The following is a 22641-nucleotide window of genomic DNA, read 5'->3' as shown; positions in this document are numbered from 1 at the left end:
GGGGTCAGCAGACGTCCAGGATGGTGGTGGGTGGTAGCTGTAACAAGACACTCAAAATGTAATGATGTGAAAACCACACAGAGCAGGGGAAGTGGAAACTCATAGCAGTCTGCTGCCGGTCTACAAAGCACTTCCATCTTCCATCCTAACCCATTACAGACCTTTTTCCCTCATTTTTTTCATTATTTTTTTTCTAATATAGCGGTCATAGTCAGGTCACCTCAACAGTCTAAATACAATTTTGGAGTTACAGTAACAGACTCAAAAGAGCAGAAGGCAGACAACCTACCCAAGGTCAACTATCCACTGCAGGGACTATGACATAGCACACACACACACGTTAACCTCACTTGTGCTCTGTGACACATAGAGGGGATTATATAAATCATCTCATGCGTCATCCATAGTAGCTCACAATTGCACACGCATACACACACACTCTCCTCTTCAGCCTCTATTATAAATCGTATTGTTGTTATAATCTGAAATCCAATTGAGGAGCACAGTTGAAGAGCAGAGGTGGCACTGTGACCATCGGTTGAACTGGTGTCCTTCCAGCCTGCTCACTGCTAATGCTGGGTGTGTGTGCGTGTGTGTGTGTGTGTGTGTCCTCAAGCATGTTAACTTTCAATTCCTGTCATGCTGCTCCTGCACATTGTTGGCAAGCCAATGTATTAAAGAAGGGTTACCCCGTAAAGTAGTATCAAATGTCAAATTCTGGTGATTTTTGCAGTGTTGGCCAGACAAGTGAGGACAAATGAGTCTTAAAACTAAAAACACGACAGCTCTCATCTCTGATTTATCATTTAGAAGAGATGGATGCTCACTGTTCATTGTTGATGGAGACTCTCCAAGTCTCCTGATGAATTCACAGACTGAGACAGTATTAAAATACAGGGCAGATCAATGTGATTGATTGTACAGAAACAGCCCTCCTACCAAAATCTCACATTTTAAAACATGATACTGTGTGACAGTGTTACTGTGGGCTGCACATGTCCGTGCTGTCCATACCATGCCAGTGACAATGTCATAAACCAGACTCGGACTGAATGTCTCACTGTTTTGTGAGGCGAGACACATGTACTAGTAAGGGACTGTATGAAAATTATGTGGGGGATTTTGACTGATTTATTTATTTAAACCTTCCTTTGTGAGATGTATTATATAGAGAGGTAATAGTTCTAAAAGATGGCTTTCATGTGTGCCATGGATTATAAAGATGCATTTGGCCATATGTAGAGGCCACAAGTTATTAAGTCAGTTATTTTTTCCATAGCAATCACACAAGTCGCTAAAAGGACAAATATATGAGTTTTTAGAAACATAGTTCATGTGGATTTTATTGATGATGAGTGACTGACTTATCTCTAGCAAAAAGTGTTTTAGTTTTTGCTAGATATTTAGACATTTGGCAATCACTAATTTCACTCAATGTGTGCATATTGGTGGTGCAAATTGTTAAGACTAAAGTTTAATTAAGGTGTTATTCTATTATTATTCTATAAAGATATTAAATGCTTAAATCAGGGTACACTATTTTAGATTATTTATGTTTTGTCTCTTTTAATAGTAAATGTTTTAAGGAGTTTTACCAGTTTTGTGTCAAAATATTAACATTGGAGGGTCTTGGTTTAAAAACATAATAAAAAATAAAAATGTAAGGCTTAGCCACCCTCCCCACCATAATAATTATCTTACTTAATTATCTTCCCTGAGCTTTTATTTATACAGTTTGTCCTGATTTTTTTAACACTATCATTTGCTTACAATTCACCATGAAATGGAAATGAAAATTTAGAGCTCAGAAAAAAACATTACCATGGTATCCAACTGAATCATCTTCTGTAAAAGGGACTTTTTTTTAACAGACACTAATATTTATCCACTGGCTTTGGTAAGTGACTACTTCATGTTCACTAATGTAAACTAAACAGCCCAACATGGTCAAATTGGGTTTTTGGGGAGGATTTGGAAAGCGAACAGTTCATCTTTGTAATCCATCTGAATGAGATTGGCTGAACGATATTTACTCTGGATTATTTTGTTCAAATATGTGCATCTCACTAAAGCTACATTTAGGGTGGACAGATGTGCAGTAGATTGTGAGTGTATTTGTGTGTGGGCGTTTATGTTTGGGGTTGAAGAGGGGGTTGGTTGGTTGCCTGCCTGCTGCTGTTGGCAGGTCAGTATGAGCAGACTGTGTTAACATGGAGAGATTATGTTTCCACCGCTGGTCCTGCCTTTACCTCTGCTGAGAGGACGCAGAGAGCAGGATTTGGGTTTGGTTGAGTTAATCTTCCAGTCTGAGGTTTATATTTGGAAACTTGGTGTGTGTGTGTGTGTGTGTGTGTGTGTGTGTGTGTGTGTGTGTGTGTCTGTGTGTAGGTGTGTCTGTGCGTGCGTGCGTGTGTGTGTGCATGCATGCGTGCCTGCCAAGTGGCAACCTCTGGGTCTGAAAAATGAAGTCATCGTGGAGGTGCCAAAAACTGCAGTTCCTTGAACGGCCACTTGAGGCTGGCTCCAAAATCAAATCCCCATAGATCCCCATGTTAAAATGCCCAACTTTACAGCTGTTAACTGTACAGGGGTGAATTGTTATATAACTCACCTGTTTAAATTTTATCTATACTTAAGTTATACATAATTAAGGGTGTTGCCACTTTGAATGACAGGTGGGTGCCATCACAGGCAAGTTGCTACCATGGTGACAACATTGGCTAGGTAATGTGACCATGGTGTAACTCCAAATGCTGTATATCAGTGTGTTTTCAGTTCATGAAAGTTAATTGTAACATTTTGGTTGCCTAAAAAAGTCTTGTTCAGCATTTGGTTGTACTAAAAGACCCTTTAAGGAGTCGGATGTTCAGTTTTTCCTGTAAGTACATTTTGTTTTAATGGTAAATACACTGCGCTAACCAAGCTAGCAGCTAGCATTAGGGTCAGCTCCACCCTCTCGTCCCTTCCAGCTCCAAAAATCCAATATGGCGGCTTAAAAAAAGAACCAATGGATGATGTAACAGCTATGTCCATTATTTTATATTAGTCTATGGTGCCTATGTGCCTGTGTGCGTGTGTGTATGTGCTGTCAGTCATCTACTTGTTAACTGATTAAATAATAAACACCCACATCATTCATTTGTCTCTTACAGATCTTTGACTATGGTGACCAACATTTCTGCTGCTAAAACAGCTCTGTTTCTATGGTACAGAAGACACATGTTCACCGCAGCTGTAGTCATGTTGCTGCTCAATCTGCCCGAGAGGTGCCCTCGTGTTCTGTCTCTCAAAGGCCCTAATCTACTTCTTGTGTGAGGCGGAAAGAGGTGCTTTGGGTGGAGTCGTGTGTGTCTGATGTGGTCGATGTAGTTCAACCATATGGCTTTATAAACTCATGGAGAACCAGCCACACACTGATAACAGGGGGAGGAAGCTCAAACAAAAGAGTATGCGTGAGGACCGCACAGTACCCGTCTGGAGCTACACACACAGTCTGTCATTACCTGTGTGGACTACAGGCCATGTTCTGACCTCAATGAATGTGTGTGTGTGTGTGTGTGTGTGTGTGTGTGTGTGTGGGGTGGGGGGGTTGACAGGGGAGTGGTGGGGAAGGAGGATGAGAGGAAGCCCTGTACGGTAATTAGTTAGGTGCTGAGGTTAAAGATGACATTGAGGCAGGGTGGGCTGTGGCTCTGTGCTGCGTGTTAACCTGATTTTCAACTTCCTCCTCATTCTCTTTCTATTTTCAGCCTCCCATGTGGTAAATTCAAAGTGTCTGTATAGCTGAGTGGATTCAAAATGCAGAGCTACAGATGCAACCAGTGTAGCTGGCAGCATTCAGTACGCACAGATTCTGTTGCAACCATCGGAAGGAGCAGAGACAGGTTGGAATCAGATCTGTCATTTGGCCACAACCTCACTGTCTGTCAGTCAGATGTTGAGTTTTTCAGATGCACCCTGTGAACCCAAATGAATGCAACTAAGAGGCTAACAAAGGGAAAGCAAGGATAAACTACAAAAATCAATATTTTTATATTAACAATGCATAAAATGACAATTGTGAAAGCTGTTAGTTACTAGCTGGTGGAAAATTTAGCATCTTAAAAGCCAAATATTTTCTTGAGGAGTTGGTGGAGACCCAAAACAGAGCTAAAACAAGAGTGAGTATTGGACTTACATTCATCAGGTTGCCAGAAACATGACTCCAAATGAATGCAAATGTTGCTCTGTGTCTGCTAGATGTGTAAATAAGAAACTTTACTAACAAATTCCACATAAAACTTTATAAGGTTATATGTCTATCAGTGCATTTACATGTACTTAAGTGACTGGGTTACAGATGACTATCTCTTGTAAGCTGATTTCTCAAACATCATGTAAACAAGAAATGTGGTTCCCCCAGGAGAACGCAGATTAGTGGCCATGTATACAGGTAACTGGGTTTCTAATCGGCTTTTTGCAAGTATGCATGTGTATGACAGAAGACCTCACACAGGAAAAAAAAAGAATAATTTGTCTGAGTAACCTGGTTACTTGTTATTTACCTGCATGTAAACACGCTGAATGTTGTGTTTACAGCTTGTTGCACTAAAGTGGCCAAGAAAATCTAATCATGCAGGTTTAACAACTTCCATATTGAGGTATACTGGTTCACTTAGGGAGCATTGTTGCATCACATTATTGTATTAGCCCATTGCTAAATATCACTAACAGTGCAAACTAAACTACAGCTGCTGGATTAGTTTTTCTGTGTATATAAGGACAAGCTTAGGGTAAAAGAGCAATAAAACGAAAAAAACAAAAACAAATCACAGCCTTCCATGTTGCAAACCATCAGTGACTACCACAGACTTCTAATGCTAAGTGATTACAAATGTAGGCTGCAGCAGCTACCTGCCTTGCTCTCAGTTAACTGAGACAAGCGCCCGATATATCACACATATGTAAATAATCATGTGGGAACAAGATAAATACAGGACACCTTGAAGTAAATCACAGGCAGAACCAACAGGATTATATGTTACATAAACTCTGACAATCTCAGCCTTTCATCCAAAACTAAAACACATTTCAAGCTGCATTAACACATTCTTCTTCTCCAAAGCCCAAGAATATTATATATTTGACTTATATTTATTTGACTTTATCATGTCAAGTTAAGACTAATATTGTGGGTGTGTGATTTGAAGTTTTCATTCATTTAAGAAGTGAAACAAATTATTATTGAACTAATACACGCACACACACAAAAATAAACAATATATATTTGAGTAACATCGCTTGGTTGTTGAATTATTAGAAATCTGGTGTTTCAGACTGCTAGTTTCCTACCTTTAATAAACATCACATATGATTGAGCCTCCAGTCATTAATGATGACAGCTCCATCTTGACTTTAAGCAGTGTAGTAGTCTGTCAGTTGTAGCCTAACCAAGCTGTCAGCAGCTTAAAAAAGATTTGGGCAAAACATGGAATGATGATGAATCCGTGCTCCAGAAATTAAGCTGTACTCTCATCTTGAATGTGTCAGCTTTTTTGCTTATTTTGTTTCATTGATAAAAAGTCAGGTGGTTTGAATGAATCAAGGCCTCCATTTCTATCTCTCTAAGGTTTCAGAGGAGGCTGACATGCACGCACCAACCCATTAACAAATAGGGTAAACTGCCCATGATGCATTGCTCTCCAAGCTGCACATCTTCATTTTCAAACATAATCTGTACACTGTAAACATCTCTTTCCCAAAAATGCAGCCTAAATATAAAGATGGTACAGTCTAATTATAATAGTGCTATAAGTAATCGTGCCTACTTTCCAGCTGAAAAGGTCAGTTTATAGTTTCATTGTTTCTCTCTGGCAGATGGCAAATAGTCCTATCATAGTTATGCCCATTAAATATTCATTTTACATTTTTAATGAATGTTTTACTTCATAGGTATTGTTGATGTGAGAGATTTCTAATGCTGATATCAATGAATTGCTGACTGACATGTTGTCAGTGTGTTTGCAATGGATTTATCCATAATTGATCCATCACAACAATGATAAAATGTCAACAAATAGCTTATTAAAAAGAACCATATTACATAAATAGTAGACAGTGTTGATGTCACTGGTGGCCATTAAGTGAGCTGCAGTCAGCATCCTGTTGCTTGCGCTTGCATGCGTACTTGCGCACCGTCAGTGTGAGTGAGCAGCCCCAGTAACATTAACCAGCTAAAACCACAATATCACAATATATTTCACATGCTTTGTAGTATTGTTAGCTTACCTGTCCAATAGAAAGAAAGCCAGCTTGGGGTCAGTCATTAGCGGACTCCATTTCTAAGCTAATGTTAGCTAGTGTCACACCCTGTTGGCGCTGTAGGGGGACGGGAGAGAGGCAAGGAGGGCCCTAAACTGTTTCTATGGTTCAACCTCAGTTTAGTCTCACTGGTAAAGCTTCTGTCTGGATTTAAACCACTTAATTTATTAATTCCTTAATGTTTCAATTGATACGTTTGTCAATCGATACATACATATCCAATCGGCCCATTCCCAACAGGCACATTTTGAACAGACGCTGCACTAGTATCAATTAAATGCATCAAGAGCTGTGTCCTCTATGAAATGTATCTATGGAAAATGGACAATGCAGTTTCAGTGCATTGTCCATTTTCCAGAATGTTGTCTGATTTCCAAAATATGTGGGATATTACTGATTTAGGAAAAGATGCTTAAGCTTGTATGAACATTTATTTCTTAACTGTCAATAAGTCTGGAATTATTGGTGATTTTTTTTTTCCAAGTCTGTAAGGCTTTTCCCCTGCCACATCCATTTGTCTTAACATTTCAGTAATTTCAGATGAAAGCAATGATTACAGGGCTTCCCAAGAATCATAATTCAGGATGACTTTATTGGTCTCACAGGGAAATTTGTCTTAGACATAAAGCAAGCACATAGAGATGAAACCGCTTTAGGGCTTTTGCGGTCTCAGCGAGTATGACATGCAATACAAAATACAGATACACTTTGTATCTAAACTTTATGTCTTTGTGGTTTGTATAGTGATTATTTACTCTAACATTTCAAAAGGAAGCATGCCTTCTGTATCTAGTAACCTTATAGATTAAGATATATATTGTATCTTCCTGTATTACATAATATTCATAAAAACTAGTGTGAATTGAGGAATTAGATGAACCTGCACAAGAGATAATACCAACCATTAAACTGCAGCTCAGCCAGTCACTGCCTTGTTATATTCATACAGGCTTGTCACTGTATCGATGGCATCAGTATAAATTTAAAAGGTTTAAATGTGAACCAGTCTGGTGAGTCGTATATGTCATTTGAAATTTGCCACTTATTCTTATATACACTAGTAGCTATAAGGCTTTTAAAACTGCTGGTGCTGGTTCACCTTAATGATACACCTCAAATTTGATTAGTTAATATTGAATATTAAATACTAATATTAATACTAATATTAAATACTATCTCTTCAGTTAAAGCATTTTTTTGGCCAAGTCAGCAATGCAATTCAAGCCAAACCAGCCAAGCTAGCTGTTTCCCCTAACTGCTAGTCTGTATGCTAAGCTAATCTCCTCTCCTCCATACTTAATGTACAGATATAAAACGGTATTAGTCTTCTCACCTTATTCTTAAAAAAGTGAATGAGCGTATTTCCTGAATGTCAAATTATTTCATACAGTAGATTAATGCCAATTACAGACAGGGTCTTAAATGCACAGTTTTATTTATTTTTAGAAAATGTAAGTATATGTATACACTGTATAATACTTGTTTGATTCAACATACTTTCACATATTGTACATGTCTATCTTACATGGTTTTGTAGCCGTTTTTTAATCCATACTGTGTTGCACATAGCTTCTGTTCAGTTTTTTACACAATGAATATTACAGATTTATCTAAACATTGCAACAATAATCATCTCTAAATGATTTGTACTGTATGCTACTGTAAAGGGACATTTCATTTTCAGTCTCTTTCTTTCTCTCTGTCTCTCTCACGCTCACCCAAACACTTACCTTTGTTTGCCATGGCCTGAACTTTGGGCCGTTTCCATAGCAACATTCACCACACTTGGTGACGGCGACAGCCAGCTAGCAGTCATTTGCTCCTGTCTTTCCCCTACATTCACCGACTGTGTCCTCATCTCTCACTCTCCTTTTTCAGTTGTTCTTTCCCATCACCATTCCCCTGAGAATCTGTAGCCATTGACAAGGTGAGGGAGTCTCCATACCCCACCTTAAGCGAGTCCAAATTTGTTAAAGTTAAGGTTTTTTATGATGATGAAGAAAAAAAATCACAATGAGGGTTGTTTATTTGTAAACCATATGTGGATTTCAAAAACACATCAGGCAATATTCAGTACCTAAAGTTCCCTTTGAGCTGGTAGCTTTAGGGTGCCCTGGGGATCCAGACTACAGATTCAGTGAGAAAGGAACCTGAACCCTCTCAAGGTGTAACAGAACAGAATCCTGCAGATATGTATCACTGAGGTATGAAGCACAGAGTACATGATGTACACAACAGGAAGTGCAGTCACAAGTATGATAAATAATAACAGACTAACACAGGAAGAGGCTGTGGTTGTCAAGGGGGAGATCAGCACAAGCAGTAATAGCAGCATGTAGGGGGGAGAATGCCTTGTTGAGACATCAAACTTACCTTGCACCAACTCCAGTTCACGGGAACACAGAGAGAACTGCAAACTCCACGCAGAGAGGCTCGATACAGCATCGAACCCAGGACCTTTGAGGTAACAGTTCTAACCACAGAGTCACTGTTGTTAGAGCATTAGTTCAGGCGCACTTTTTCTATGACTCATCAAGATAACACGGTGTGAGCTCACAGTATGTCTTTTTAAAGTGCTGCTTTAATTGTATGATCCTACTTCTGGGTTTTAAGAAGAGAAAGTAAGCCTGGTTTTTAGTTCTTGTTTAGTTAAAAATCTAGTTCTCAAACTGTAAAAAGCAGAACAAATGCTTTTTAAAACTTACATTAATGGATTTTTGGGTCACATGGAGGAATGTGCTGTAAACATTCACATATCACCATGCAAAGTTGTTATGGCTTTGTAAAGTTGTTGCCTATTTACACATCCAGCAGACACATAGCAGCAGAAGCATTCATTTGGAGTCGTGTTTCTGGTAATTTAAGTCAAATATTCACTGTCCTTTTAGCTCTGTTTTTGTCTCCACCAACTCCTGAGGGAAATATGTGACTCTTTAGCTGCTAAATGCTTCACTATGTTCACCAACTGGTTGCTAACTTTGTCTGTCTGCTCTTTGGTGCTGAGCAGATAGTGTACAGTGGGTTTGTCAGAGATTTTTTTCACTGAAAATAGTTGCCCTCTGCAGCTCGGGACAAAGGTCATAAAACAGAAACAATGAGCTAAAAGATGCTAAAATGCTCCATAGATCAGAAGAGAACTCCAAAGTTAGATGATAATTTTCTGTGAGTTCTCCACTACTACTACTTCACCTTTCCCATTGTTTAAATAAAAATATTGTTTAGTGCAGCTTTAAAATAATCTTGGTCAATTTTGCCAAAGCCTGACCTTCAAATTGGATCAGCTCACTAATTTTTAGCCGCAATTATGAGAATAGGGCTGAGGTTGAAAAATACCAGATTTTACCTTTTAAATACAGACACATAAATACCAATAAAATGTTTTCACAACTTGTTGTGGAATTTGAAAGAAATGCCTGGTGGTCAGTGTGAATTTCCCAGCATGTATCTTAACTGTGGCAAAGCTGGTGTACAGGGTTTTCATCTGACATACAAAAAAAATATGACCTTGCTGCTGGGAGCATGTTGGGAAATGACCAGAGGCAATATGATGTTTAATTTAGGCCACATGATGGTAGGTTTCTCTATTTTTTAGCTGTTTGGAAGCCAAACATAATTAAAGTCCTCGGTCATCATAAACGCCAAGCTTGTTGGTGAAATAGTGAAAGTGGGATGGTAAAGGATAGAGTTTAGCTGCCCATGTGGCAAGTGGATATGAAATACATTTCTGTGGTCTGACTGGAAGTGAAATTGTCTCTGTATGATTGTGTTTTGACAGTGGATCAGCAGGCAACGGTTAGCTGTAAAAAATGTGGAGCAAATCAATGCTAAACAATCTATAGCGCTCTGTCTACAGCCAGGCCAGAGAGCGGAGTACAATGTGTGGGTGTCTGTGTAACTGATGTACTGTATATGTGAGTGTGTGTTTTTGTGCCAGCATAGTGTGTGTTTGTGTTTGTACTTGTGTGTACAGATAATGTACATCTTAATGCCACGGTCAAGTATTGATGACTTAATGTACTGAGAGTGAAAACCTGTGTCTGTCTGCCTCCATGTCTCCATGCCTGTTATTGGTTGTCTGCATGTGTGTGTATTAAAGCTGTTAAAGGCTGACATGGGGGGAGGGGACAAGGGTCAGAGTTCAGTAGGACAGAAAAGCAAGAGATTGAAACGGAAGGAGAAAAGGAGAAGAGTGAAAGGATGAAGAGGGACGAAGGGTAAGAGGAAAAAGGAAAAAAAAGAGACTATACTGTGTTTGGAAGCTCATGTTTGTGGTTGTTCTTCCACATATTTGTCCATCTGCTGCAGTATTGTTTATTTTAATACGCAATTATTGTCTATATGTATATGCCCTCACCATTAGAGCTGGTATAAAGGCTTTGCGCCAGTGATCTCTGAATCCATCTGACAGGGAATCAACTGAAAACCATAGATGTATAGAAAACCAAGCCGCTAAGAGAGACACCTGTGCAAGATTGTTGTGCTGTGGCTGTGGGTCAGTACAGTCATTTGCTGCTAAAATACACTTAAAGACTGCAAGTCAAATCATCACCATTATAGTCTTCTCTTAAATAAAAACATGTAGAAGACAGTAGCCTCATTATTCTTCTTAGCTGTGTTGCAGCGATGTGGCCAGCCAATCACAGGTGTTATTATTTTAAGTGAAATTCAGTCAAGCCTAAACACTTTGCCTTGTGGTTTGCAGAGCATTTCAGACACAAATATCCGCACACTGGCACTGATAAAGATTAGTTTTGCAAGTTGCAGTTGAATGATGGAGCTGATTTGGAATTGCCTCAAGCTGCAGTTGTTGTAATTATCACTTGATGCTGGTTCCAAGAAAGCTGTGTCTGTGTGGACGAAACTGAGTCAGATAGTCAAATAGTTTTTTCCAGAGGATGTTATGGTCTCAATGAATACAATTTATGGCTTCTTTTTAAAAACTTGTTTCATTCAAAATATATTAATGCTTAAAGACCGGTAGCTATGGCAGTGTGTTTGTTTGATTGACAGGCATCACAGCCTATCACACTCAGCTGTGGTGGTTACTGCCAACCTCAACTCCATTTAGGCTCATTCCCTCCCCCAAGTAGGGATTTTTTTGTTTGTAATTGGTAGCCAAATCCTTAAGATGTATAACACATAATTGCAATGATCTTGGTTCAATTACAGCTGGGGACTTTTGTTGCCTGTCCTTCCCCTCTCTTCCTCCCTGCACTCTTTGTCAGTATCTCTTCTATCACTATCATACCAACACTTCTACAGATATTCTCAATTTATTGCGAAATCTGAACACCAATGCAACAGAGAAGAATTCTAGACAAATACCATGGATATATTAAGAGCTGCCACTCAGCCTTGCTGCCAACTTGCGGCCAACAGCAGTTTTGCAACTAAAAAGGCATGTTTCCCATAGATCACAGTATAAAAGAGAGTTAACAGGACACCCGGAACTGCAAAACTTTTCCCAGAGCCATTTTTATGTTCATGACATCATTGCAAAGTAAAGTCTATGGACAGAGAGAAACATTAATGCACATGTGCTGTGGGGTGAGACAACATGGAAGCAAACCCAGAAGACAGAAAACTTTTTTGACTTATATGTTGGTTGTTATATTTGATTGTTGATTGATATCTAATTCTCATAGCATATGGGAAACATGCTTTACTACAGCCTACTAGAATAATACAACAGCCCACATGATCAGAAACCTGAATACTGTTAAAATCATGTACTGTATACATCAATATGAATGACCAGGTTTCTCATGTTCCATGTAAATGTAATATCCATCATATAATCAAAACCACAATATAACTAAAAGCTGGGATATGTGTGCACGTAAATGCACGCTTTGTGTTTGTATTGGATTTGTTTTGTTTTGCTTGTCAGCTAGCTAAATACCCAGTAAGTTGTAAATCAGCTAATGCTCTATTTAGCGTGTGACTACAAGCCACTCATGGATGCCTCAGTTTTACTATAAACATTAGCAAGATTAAGCTACAACTAGCCAGAGGAGCTCCTCGTGTCCTGTCATGTAATACTGAGCAGACTGGTGCTACACTGACATCCATTAGTCTGAGGTATTGATCCACTACAAACTGGCTGCTGTGGATTACACAGGACAAACACAACAGCAGCTCTGCACACAGTCACACATTCATGCAAATGCAGAGGGCAGAGGCCACACACAGACACACATATTGATCTCCACTGCTGCCTCCTCTGAGCCCATATGGATGGCTGCCCAAAGGGCTGTTGGGTAATTGTGAGTCACGGTTATAATCCGCTGAATGTGACTGTAGCATGTAAGACTGTGCTTTGCAGTGGGCAGGTCTGAATGGACTGTATTGTATTTTAATAGCGGTCAAGTGGTCAGGTCGCTTTGACTGAGGAGATAGATAATGATTGGTAGAAAGCCAGGAAGGAAGACATTTGAACTCTTGTTAGTGTAATTGAGCAGTCTCATTGTGTACTTTACTCTACTTTGAAGAACACTTTTTAAACTGCCTTCCTGTCCTATTGTGACAGCAATTAGTGGTGAACAGACAGACAGACAGGCAGACAGACAGAGAATAGAAATAGCAAAGCACAAAGAGTGTGAGATAATTATTTATCTGACTTTGCTTTTTTTTGGAGTTTATCTCCTCATCCTTACAAAAACATGTCCGCATTTGTAAAATTTGACCAAGCCATTTATGATTTTGACATTTTTTTCAATTGAAATATATGGTTGAGGATATAAGAAAGAAAACAAAGGCAGGTGAACAATGACAGGCAACCTCTGGCTCTGTGATTTCTCCCTTGTGGTTCCTGTAATGAGAGAAAAGAGAGGAAAAAGAAAAAAAAGAGATCTGGGATGGGGAGGGAGGGATGTGAGAAATAATAGAACAGAAAGGGGTTTTATAGGTTAAAATGAAATATTGAATCTGTAAGTAATGATCTTTGTTCCCCTGTAGAGCTAGACAATATGGGATGCAGTGTTCATACTGTAGAACAAGTTACATACTGTATATTACTAGTCTTGCCATCCTAAAAACAGGTAGGTAAAGCTCCACTGGCCAATTAAAGATGTTACAGCACCTCAGCTGAGCTAGCAGGAGATTTGCAGCCAGGTCAGGTCCTGGTGCCCTTCATACATGATTGGCGATGAAAGAGCAACACTGAAACCATTTTGAGGAAGTTGAGATGACCTCTTAGCTATTACCTTGCACTGAGATGAAGATTGTCAACTGGCACATTATGTTTAAATGTATCCATTTGCCAAATGTTTTTGTCAAAGGTGATGTACAAATGAGCTACACATTTCATGTGACACAAGTGCCACCAGGTTGCAGGTGCATGAAGTAAGACACGAGGCAATAGAGGAAGAGAGAGTATGTTAGGTGAAAAGCCAGTCTCAGAAGAGATAGGTATTGAGGCAGTTTGTGAAGACGGTGAAGGATTCTGCTGATTGAATTGAGGTAGCTAACAAATTGAGTTAGATAATCAAGGGAGCAAACCATCATTACCTTGCAGTGATGGTAGGACTAGCTGTAATTCATTTGCAGGTCATAGTGAATGAAAAGGTGCATAAACCTGCATGAAGGAGTTCAAAACAGCCTTGCGTTTTTGGGGCACGTTGCTGTAGGTGAGAAATAAAACACTGTCCAGGAAGTCCAGTTTGAGTAAGATCTTTCTGACTTTATAGAGCATGAAGTGACCAAGTGACAGATGCAACGTGTTCAATGAAAGTTGGTCATTGATCAAAAGGCCCAGATTTCGTTGGATTTCACTGGATACTCATGTGCTGGACAGAAGGACTGGCTAAGATCTCCAGGAGTTCATTCTTAGAAGAACAGGGTAGAAGTTGGCATTCCATCGTCCATTTTGAGATATTGGTGAGACAGGCTGTGATCCGGGTCAATGGGGGCGGGAAGGAAAAATAGAGTTGTGTATCATCAGCATAGTAAAACAAACCATGTGAGTGGATAAGGACCAAGGAAAGTGATGTATATTGATGGGATCCAAGCACCAAGTCTTGTGATACCCCAGTGGAAAGAAAGTGATGCCTCTACACTTCTCCTTGCCATCAGGTAGGACTCAAACCACAGGAACACTGTTCCGAGATGCACAAGTCAGCTAAGGAGGGTGGGAGAACTGGGTGGTTCACAATGTCAAAGGCTGTGACAAGTACAGCAGGAACATCAGGGTGCAGTTTCAATGGGCCATTTTACATAACTACATACATACACATATACAGTATGGATAGTAAAGTGGGTTATTAAATTTGTGTATGCCCCAGTAAGGGGCATCTTAGAAATATCACAGAATTTGCTGCATAATTCACATGGCAGGTCTGAACCAGCTATTGTACTAACAAATCATAGTGGCTGCCATGTTCAGATGACGACACAGTGGGCTCTAAATCAAAAGCAGGTTAATGGTAGAAAGGCTCTAATAGCAGTCTTTGTGTTATGTAAAAGTCCAGAGGTGATGCCGTGCTGCTCTGCAGAGCAATTTATTAGATCATGTACAGGAAGGAGAGACGGTAAATGTAGCAGAGTGAGACAGAGAGCCAGACTGAGAGATGAAGGGGAGAGCGACATGAAACAAAATGTCAAGGGTTAGATTCAAAGCTATAATGTTTCTCAGAAGGACCATCTACTCTGAATCATGTATACTCCACATTACTACCACATCTGTCCTAAACAACAGCATAACTCTGACTTTTGGATACATTGTCCTGCCTTTCAAGCAGCTGCTGGTTTACATTTATTCCCATATATCAAAATAATCACCATTAATTCGTTTGAAATTATGTTTTGTATAAATATTTGTATGAACACAGCATTTTCAAAACAACCTGCCAGTTCACTAAAACCTTGGTGTGTTCCCTCCTGCTGTGAGTCAGCCTTGTCCAGTTCATTTGTTGTCATGAAAGCAATGTTGCTCAAGAGCAGGTGGCAGCAGGTCCTGATCGAATTACCGTACTGATTACATTGTGTCTCATAGTGATGGTATTATATGCTTCCACTAACCATGTTATACAACCACGATTACACTGACGAAAGAGACAGAGAGACGGAGACAGAAGAAGAGGGTGTGATCTCTTAGCTCAAGATAATCATGGATATTTAAAGTGTAGGAGATACTGTAAATTAATTTGAGTGTGTGAATATTAAATCTCTAACAATGAACCATTCAGACCTTGGCCTCTCGTTTCCTGAAAATGGACGTAAATAGAATTACTGGCACAAACTCCTGGCACTAGTGCTTGTGGGTGTGACCAAATAAGTTTTGCAAGATTGGTAACCATAAGCTTAAGTGCAATCCTGGCGCTGGGAAAGTTGGGAACCTGAAGATTAATTTGAGATGCAGTTTGAGATGACTGTGTGTCAAGTTTTTCTAGTCATAAATCTATCTGTAATAAAAAAAAAAAGATAAATTGTGTTTTGGTTAGGCGCCTATTCAAATTTAGAGTGTATAAGGGCTTAGAACATGATGATGCAAGTATATGATGGCCATTCCCATGCTCAAATGTATCTCACAAGTTGTTACAGCAATTTTTGAGGACCAAGACCTTGAGGAACACTATAGAAAACGTCATGCTGTGATTTGGTATCAAAAACTTTTGACATTTGGAGATTTCTGTAAGAATTGCATTTTTCAACGATTGGATCTGATGATGATGGTGGTGGTTGTTCTGGAAATTGCTCAGAAAGCCATACATCCTCTGAATTCCTTAGGTCTCTAGTTTGTGGTTGTAAAGTTTCATGAGGCTGTGATTATCCTAGAGATCACAAAAAATGGTCGCACTTGAGTGAAATAGCTACTGTGAGGACTAACAACAGTTTCAGCTTTCCAGTCATACCCAATTTATGCAATTCTAACACTGTTTAGAGACCCCAGTGTGCAGAAATATTCAAATACACCATTTTCAGTATTAGTATTTTTAGCAAAAATAACACACGTATACTGCATGCAAAAAACTATACAGGATTGGCATGGGCATGTCTGTGAAGGGGAGACTTGTAGGTACCCATAGAAGCCTAACTTTGGAGCGTTACTTAGCCCCCTTCCCTGAACTGAGCCTGCTACAGCCTCTGAAAGACAGTAAGGTCAACCGAGATCGCAGACGCCCCCTCATGTCTCTGAGGGTTAAGTGCAGTTGTGTGCAACATCATTTTAGAGATGAAAAGACGTACCACAAAGTGTTTTTTATTTTTGCAGAGCTTGTGTGTGCACATCTGCCAATGAAATACATGGACATTGTTCTATGTTTTTGATATAAGAAGTGGTCTGAGCAGGTGGAAGGACAAGCACAATTTCATGCCAAAACAAATACCAAAATTGCATTGCACAACCTAATATGCTTAAACAACCTTAGCTGCACCACTTTACCCACTTCATTGCTAACAGGCAACCTTGGAGCTAGTAAATTACCAAAAAAGTGTACCATTTGTGCAACATTGTCTTGCACTGATGAAAATGACATTCAAACTACATTTTGGCAAAAAGCTCTGAGTCTTGCTCCTAATGTGTTTTGCACAAGCACTGATCAAGCCAAGAGTCAGAAACAACTACTCAACCACTCAATACATTACAAAACATACACACACTTCCAACAGCAATACATTGTGTTGGCTAGTGGTTTCCAGTCTTACCCAACATGAGCACATACTGTATGAGTATATAGCACACATACACGTACACACACGTATAGACAACCTCCTGAGACGAGCTATAATACGGTTGTGAAATATTGAGGGTAATTAGCTGCAGGCACTTCTCTGGCTGATGATAAATAATTTGACAGTTTATCTAGTCCAGTTGAGAAACCAGAGTGCTCATGGGAGTTGTTATTCTGCCCCACTGTTCCCACAGGCCTGATTTCAGCCCAGATTGCTTTGTTTTTGATGGAAATGTGTAGCCATTGACAGGACCACAAATCTTAATTGATTGGAAAATTTCGATCAAATTTTCAAGTACACTCCCCGATTAGAGCATAAAACATGAACTAAACACCTAGCATGCTTCACTGTAGCTGTAAACATGCTCGCTTTGTGAGCGTGTGTGTCCCACTATATTATATAGACATTTCAACATGTATGTGAGAGCCAGAGCTCTGTCCTGACTGAGCCCGTGTGTGTTCTCTATACACTGACAGGCAGCCACACTAGTACAGTTGCAGAGTGTATGTGACTAGGTCACCATGACAACAGAGCTCCCCGGAGCATGTTGAGAGCAGAGTGACATCACCGGCCTTTGCATGTGTGTGTTTGTGTGTGTACAGTACATGTGGCAATTGCTGAATAACATACTGGTCATGCAGTGAAATGAAAAGAGTAGAAGAAGGAGGAGAGGACAGAGAGAGAGTGAGAGAGAGAGAGAGAATGAAAGAGAATAAGTTTGGCAAAGACAATGAGGAAAGAAGACAAAAGACTGACAGTGAGGAAAATTAAAAGATGCATTAGATGCAGAGAGGACGCAATTACTCTGATGTGTACTCCAGCACTATTTTAGTTTCTGACAAATGGTCTTATTTGTCTTATCACCATTCCCTCATCATAGATTTCTGGGCTGTGTGTGTGCGTGTGTGTGTGTCTCAATGCTCTATTCTCTCTCCTACCTGACAAAAGGTGGCTATTGATCACCGTTATGCTCCATTTAGCCCCTGCTCTACATTGTACTGACAAACACAACACACACCACGAATACACACAATGATTTGTGCCTTATACAAAATGTACACATGCAAAGACATCATACACACACAAATACGCTTAGAGAGTAAACACAGATGCTATTATTGTGCTAATATGACCCTTTTGGCTCTCTGTACTCATATGCAGTCACACACACACACACACACACACACACACACACACACACACACACATGCACTGTGAAGCAGTAGCGCTCACACACCGTTTTTCTCCTGTTTATCCAGACAGACAGTATTGATTGGAGCTGAGGGGGTATTCTCTGAAGCAGATCTATGGGAAAACTTTCACAAACTACAGTTCCCAAGCTAGCATAGTCACTTATCACTGACTTCCTGGTTGTCGATCTGTGTGTCCTAATGAGCTTCTCGGTACAGTGAGGTGTGCGTCCTATCAGGCACTTAGTCCATGCTTCACTGCAATACTACAGGACAATACATATTGTGTGTTCATGGTCCCTGTAGGATGTTAATGCATACTACCTCTATAAAATAAAAGTAAAAAGAGTGGAAACGTAATGTTAAAGCTCCATTTCCTCAATAAAAAAAGGAGGAATTTGATCTGTTTTGTTACCACATGGTGTCATATATGACATTGTGTTTCATTCTATTCATATTGTTCAATATGTATGTAAATGAGGGAAAGGTAATTTTGAAGTGTCATTGTTTTTGTCTAATTAGGAGTTAAACTCCCACACTGCTCTTTGATTAAAGCACCACTCATCATATTGTATTCATATTGGGCAAGCTGAGAGTTTTCATCTCTCTGTAATGTAAAACAGGACGCTCTCTTGGGATTCATTAATAGCAGGCAATAGAAAAACTATATCAGAAAAAATATTCACAATTAATTAGTTTGTCCTTTGGCATCTCTAATGTAATTTTGGTTACAGGTCTACTGAATGTATGATTTTAACAATTCACTACACTCGAACACTGGTTTGTTTACCAGATTTCCCAATAATTCATTATCATATTTCATAGTGTTTCTGCTGGTCACCAGCTACTAGAAGTGCCGAAGTATTACTGTGCAGACCTGAGAGATTGGGACCTGATAGTCAACAATCTTTTAAAATCCAATAAAACATTATTATTTATCAACCATAGCATGTATACAAACAAAATCTAAAAAGATATATCTACTGAATAGTACAGCTGAACTAGTAATTACACTGCATCTATATGATCTATGTTTAGAAAAAGTAAAGATGTTGGTTTATTTCAGATATAACTTTATTTCTCAGAATCAAAGGAGAAATGGTTCAAACTGATGGCCTTAAAAATTAACCTATCGTATTGTTGAGTTATCAAGAACACTTTCGTGTTTTTGTGTTGAGAAATGTTACAGATATCATTAAAAGAAAACCTTAACATGGTGACACTGAGGAAAACACTTCCGAGCGGGTCCTCTGGTCAGCCGATTGCAAGGCTTCAAATTCTGGATTCAGTTCATCCCTGGAGTGCTCTAAAATCTACATTTTTTATTGAAAGAACATCATCAAATAGTTACATAAAATAACACAAATAACAAAACAGCTCAGATAACTACACAACGCAAAGACAATGATTCAAACAACATGCAATTACGCAGTTTCAGCAATAGCAGCATCCATAGCAACCATAAAAAGCCTGAAAAAATCTTCATAATAACTGACAAGCTAAACATCATATACATCATTGAACGAACGTTATGAAAATAAAATGCACATTTCTCACTAGAAATGTCATGAAAACACATTTTAATGTCTAAACTATATTAAAATATTGCATTTTCCACTGAGATTAAAAGGAATGTCTTTTTTTTTGAGCAGATATAAACTTGACACGTGACATGGACGCAGGCCAATAGAAAAGAATAGGCTAAAAAAAAGGCATCTCACAATTTTAGAGCCGTTATTGTGAAACTAATACGTTTTGTGCTGTGGACCAACATAGCTATTACACACTTTGATGTGAGACTGGGTTGTCAACATTATGTTGAAGAGAAAGTGAAGCACACACAGAGGAGACAGCTGAAATTGTACACTTCCTGAACAGGAGATAGAGGTACAGAAACATGTTTGTCTCCATTAGTCGACATTGTTCCTCTGGTGAAACATCGGTGGCAGCAAGATTTCAGAAATAAACAACACTCACTCTAATTAGCAGAGATTCCAGCTCCTCAGCACTGCAGCACAATAAAATATTCTCCATTTAAGTCCGCATGTATGTATATGTGCAGTATGTATGTGTGCATGTATGCATGTTAAATCAGTTTTCTGCCTGCTTGGCGTGTCTGTCCATGACTATGTGTGTTTGCCACTAAAATGTCGGCTGACATTCTCTTGGATTTTGTGCCGTCACTGTGTATTTCCATCTCTCCCTATAAGCCTGTGTGTTTTGGTATGAATTATGCACTGCTGCGTTTCCCCTGATAAGGCCAAGTGTGACAGTTTGTGCTTGCTGATATATCAACTGTGATTGATGGGTGTTTTTCTGGGTTTGGTTGTTGATGGCGTCTGCTATTCCAAAAATAAAATTCTTAACAGGATCTGAGGAAAATAGTCTTGTGGAAAAGTGAAAGCCTTTATGGTTTGTGGGTCATGGGATTTAACACAGTATCATAAAAGACAGATAACATGAGCACAAGCCTGTACTGCACTTAAAGATTCTCTCCCCTCTCAGTTAACCAGCTTCACCCTCCATTACTTGTCAATCATCTTGGCGAGCTGTTTACCTTCAAATGGCATCCAAGAAAGATGGGAAATGTAGCCAATCTGCAATCATTTAGTTATTTAAACGGTGCTGATATTTTAGTTAATCACGCTGTTTTTTTGCTTTTCTCCTTTGTTGATATTTAAAATATATCTAGAGAATACACCTAAAGCCTGAAAGTTAATTCTTGACATTGGAGAGACAAGGAAATCTTAAAAAATTGTTTGGATATTACACGTATTTGTTTTCTTGCCAAGAGTTAGATTAGAAGATCAATATCACTCTTATGACTGTACAATAAAAATGAAGCTAGAGCCAGAAGTCAATTAGCTTAGCTTAGCTTAACTATGTGTAAGTAAAGGCACTGTCCAAAAGTAACAAAATGTGCCTACCAGCACCTGTAAAGTAACACACTGTATTTTCTTAGTTTAATCTGTACAAAGAACAAAGTAAAAACAAAAAGTTATGGTTTTATGGAGAGTTACGCGCTGGAACTATTTCTTGGTTGGGTGCAGTGACTTCTTCCTTTGGACATAGTCAAACTTACTGTTTCCCCCGTTTCAAGTATTTATGCTAAGCTAAGCTAAACACCTGCTGGTGTTGGCTTAATATGTACTGAACATACATGAGAGTGGTATCTATATTCTCATCTAACTGTCAGAAAAAAAGTAAATGAGAGAATTACTCACAATTTTTAACTGTTCCTTCAACTCAAGGCCCACTTACATCCACTGACCATGAGAAGCAGTGGAAAGCTCTAAAAAAAAAAAAAAAAAAAAAAATATGGACCTTGACTGAAGCTTTCTTGACAAACAATATAGTATATCTTCAGTTTTCATTTTTCAACAATCCAAGAATTTATCTGTACTTAAAATAAAAATAAGTAAATATACAAAGACATAACATGAATAATGAAATGATAAAATAATCATTTGCACCTTTTATTTTCTTTTTGTACTACTTTAAAATACTGATCTGCAGTGTAATTAATATCTCAATGATGTTTTTTCTCTTCATTTTCTGTTCATTTTCTATTATTGGATGCATTTTACAAGCTGTTCTCATCATCAGATAACCTTGTTTACTGTTAATTGCAGTGAAAAGTGTCTTCTGGCAGCAGAAAAAACACCAACTTTTTGAAAGACCAAAGACAATCCAAATGAAAAATGATTCTAAACTGTTTCTTTTGAAATACCCATGTATTTTTGGTTTAACCCAAAACCGTGATCCATAAATAGCTCATGTTAATGAGGAAAGGTTGCAAATTACATCTTAAATGCCAGGCAGCAGAGCTATGAGTGAATTTGTGTGGATTAGCGTTTATGTAATCCACACATCACTTTTTATTAAGCCTTCTGTTTGCATCCTTTCATTAATTCACTGATTTTCTGTCTGCCTGCTCAGTCCCCTCCCTGCCTGTTAATGTAAAATGGATACCAGAATTTCATCAATAAGTGGGTTAAACTGTGCATTTACCAATCACCATCATATTTATATTCACTGTCTTTAATATTCAGTAACCACAGGTCATATTTTCAGTTCCATTCAAAACATTAAAGACTGCCACGGGGCTGCATTTACCCAGTTAAAAGTGTTGTCTGTCGACCTGCAAATCTGTCAGACAATCATACATCAAGTCAGTAAGCTGTCCAGACAGTAAGACAGTCTTTCATCAGTCAGTCAGCTGGAAGCACAGTAATCCTGCCAGTCCGGCCTACTGGTGAGTCACTAAGTCACCTCCTCATCTCTCACCCGGTCAACCAGTCAGTTAACACACTAGGATGTTGATCAAGAGCAGGCGGAAAGTCAGTCATCTTACTAAACAAGCAGCTGTTCTGTCATAATATGAATCATTACTGTACACAAAGGTTTTGACAGTACAGAAGATAACAAGGGAGGAGGAGGAGACAGTGATTATTGTAATTCTGATAGAGATGTGCTATTA

At 38.9% G+C, this 22641-nt stretch overlaps 1 protein-coding gene across 2 annotated transcripts in view; it reads left to right on the top strand.

Annotated features, from left to right (window-relative positions):
- smpd3 (sphingomyelin phosphodiesterase 3) overlaps positions 1-22641 on the top strand; it is a 69619-nt gene that overhangs the window by 8978 nt on the left and 38000 nt on the right. Inside the window, exon 1 of one of the 2 annotated variants that reach the window (XM_042413010.1) lies at positions 8651-8764. The exons of the other annotated variant lie outside the window; for it this stretch is intronic. The gene's annotated coding sequence lies outside the window, so the exon portion shown is untranslated. Of the gene's footprint in view, positions 1-8650; positions 8765-22641 lie in introns of those variants that run through there. 2 annotated transcript variants of the gene reach the window in all.

This window comes from Thunnus maccoyii, chromosome 5 (assembly GCF_910596095.1).
Source record: "Thunnus maccoyii chromosome 5, fThuMac1.1, whole genome shotgun sequence".
NCBI lineage: Eukaryota > Metazoa > Chordata > Actinopteri > Scombriformes > Scombridae > Thunnus > Thunnus maccoyii.
Note: the sequence above shows the minus strand (reverse complement) of the source record. Positions and strands in the feature narration are given on the sequence as shown.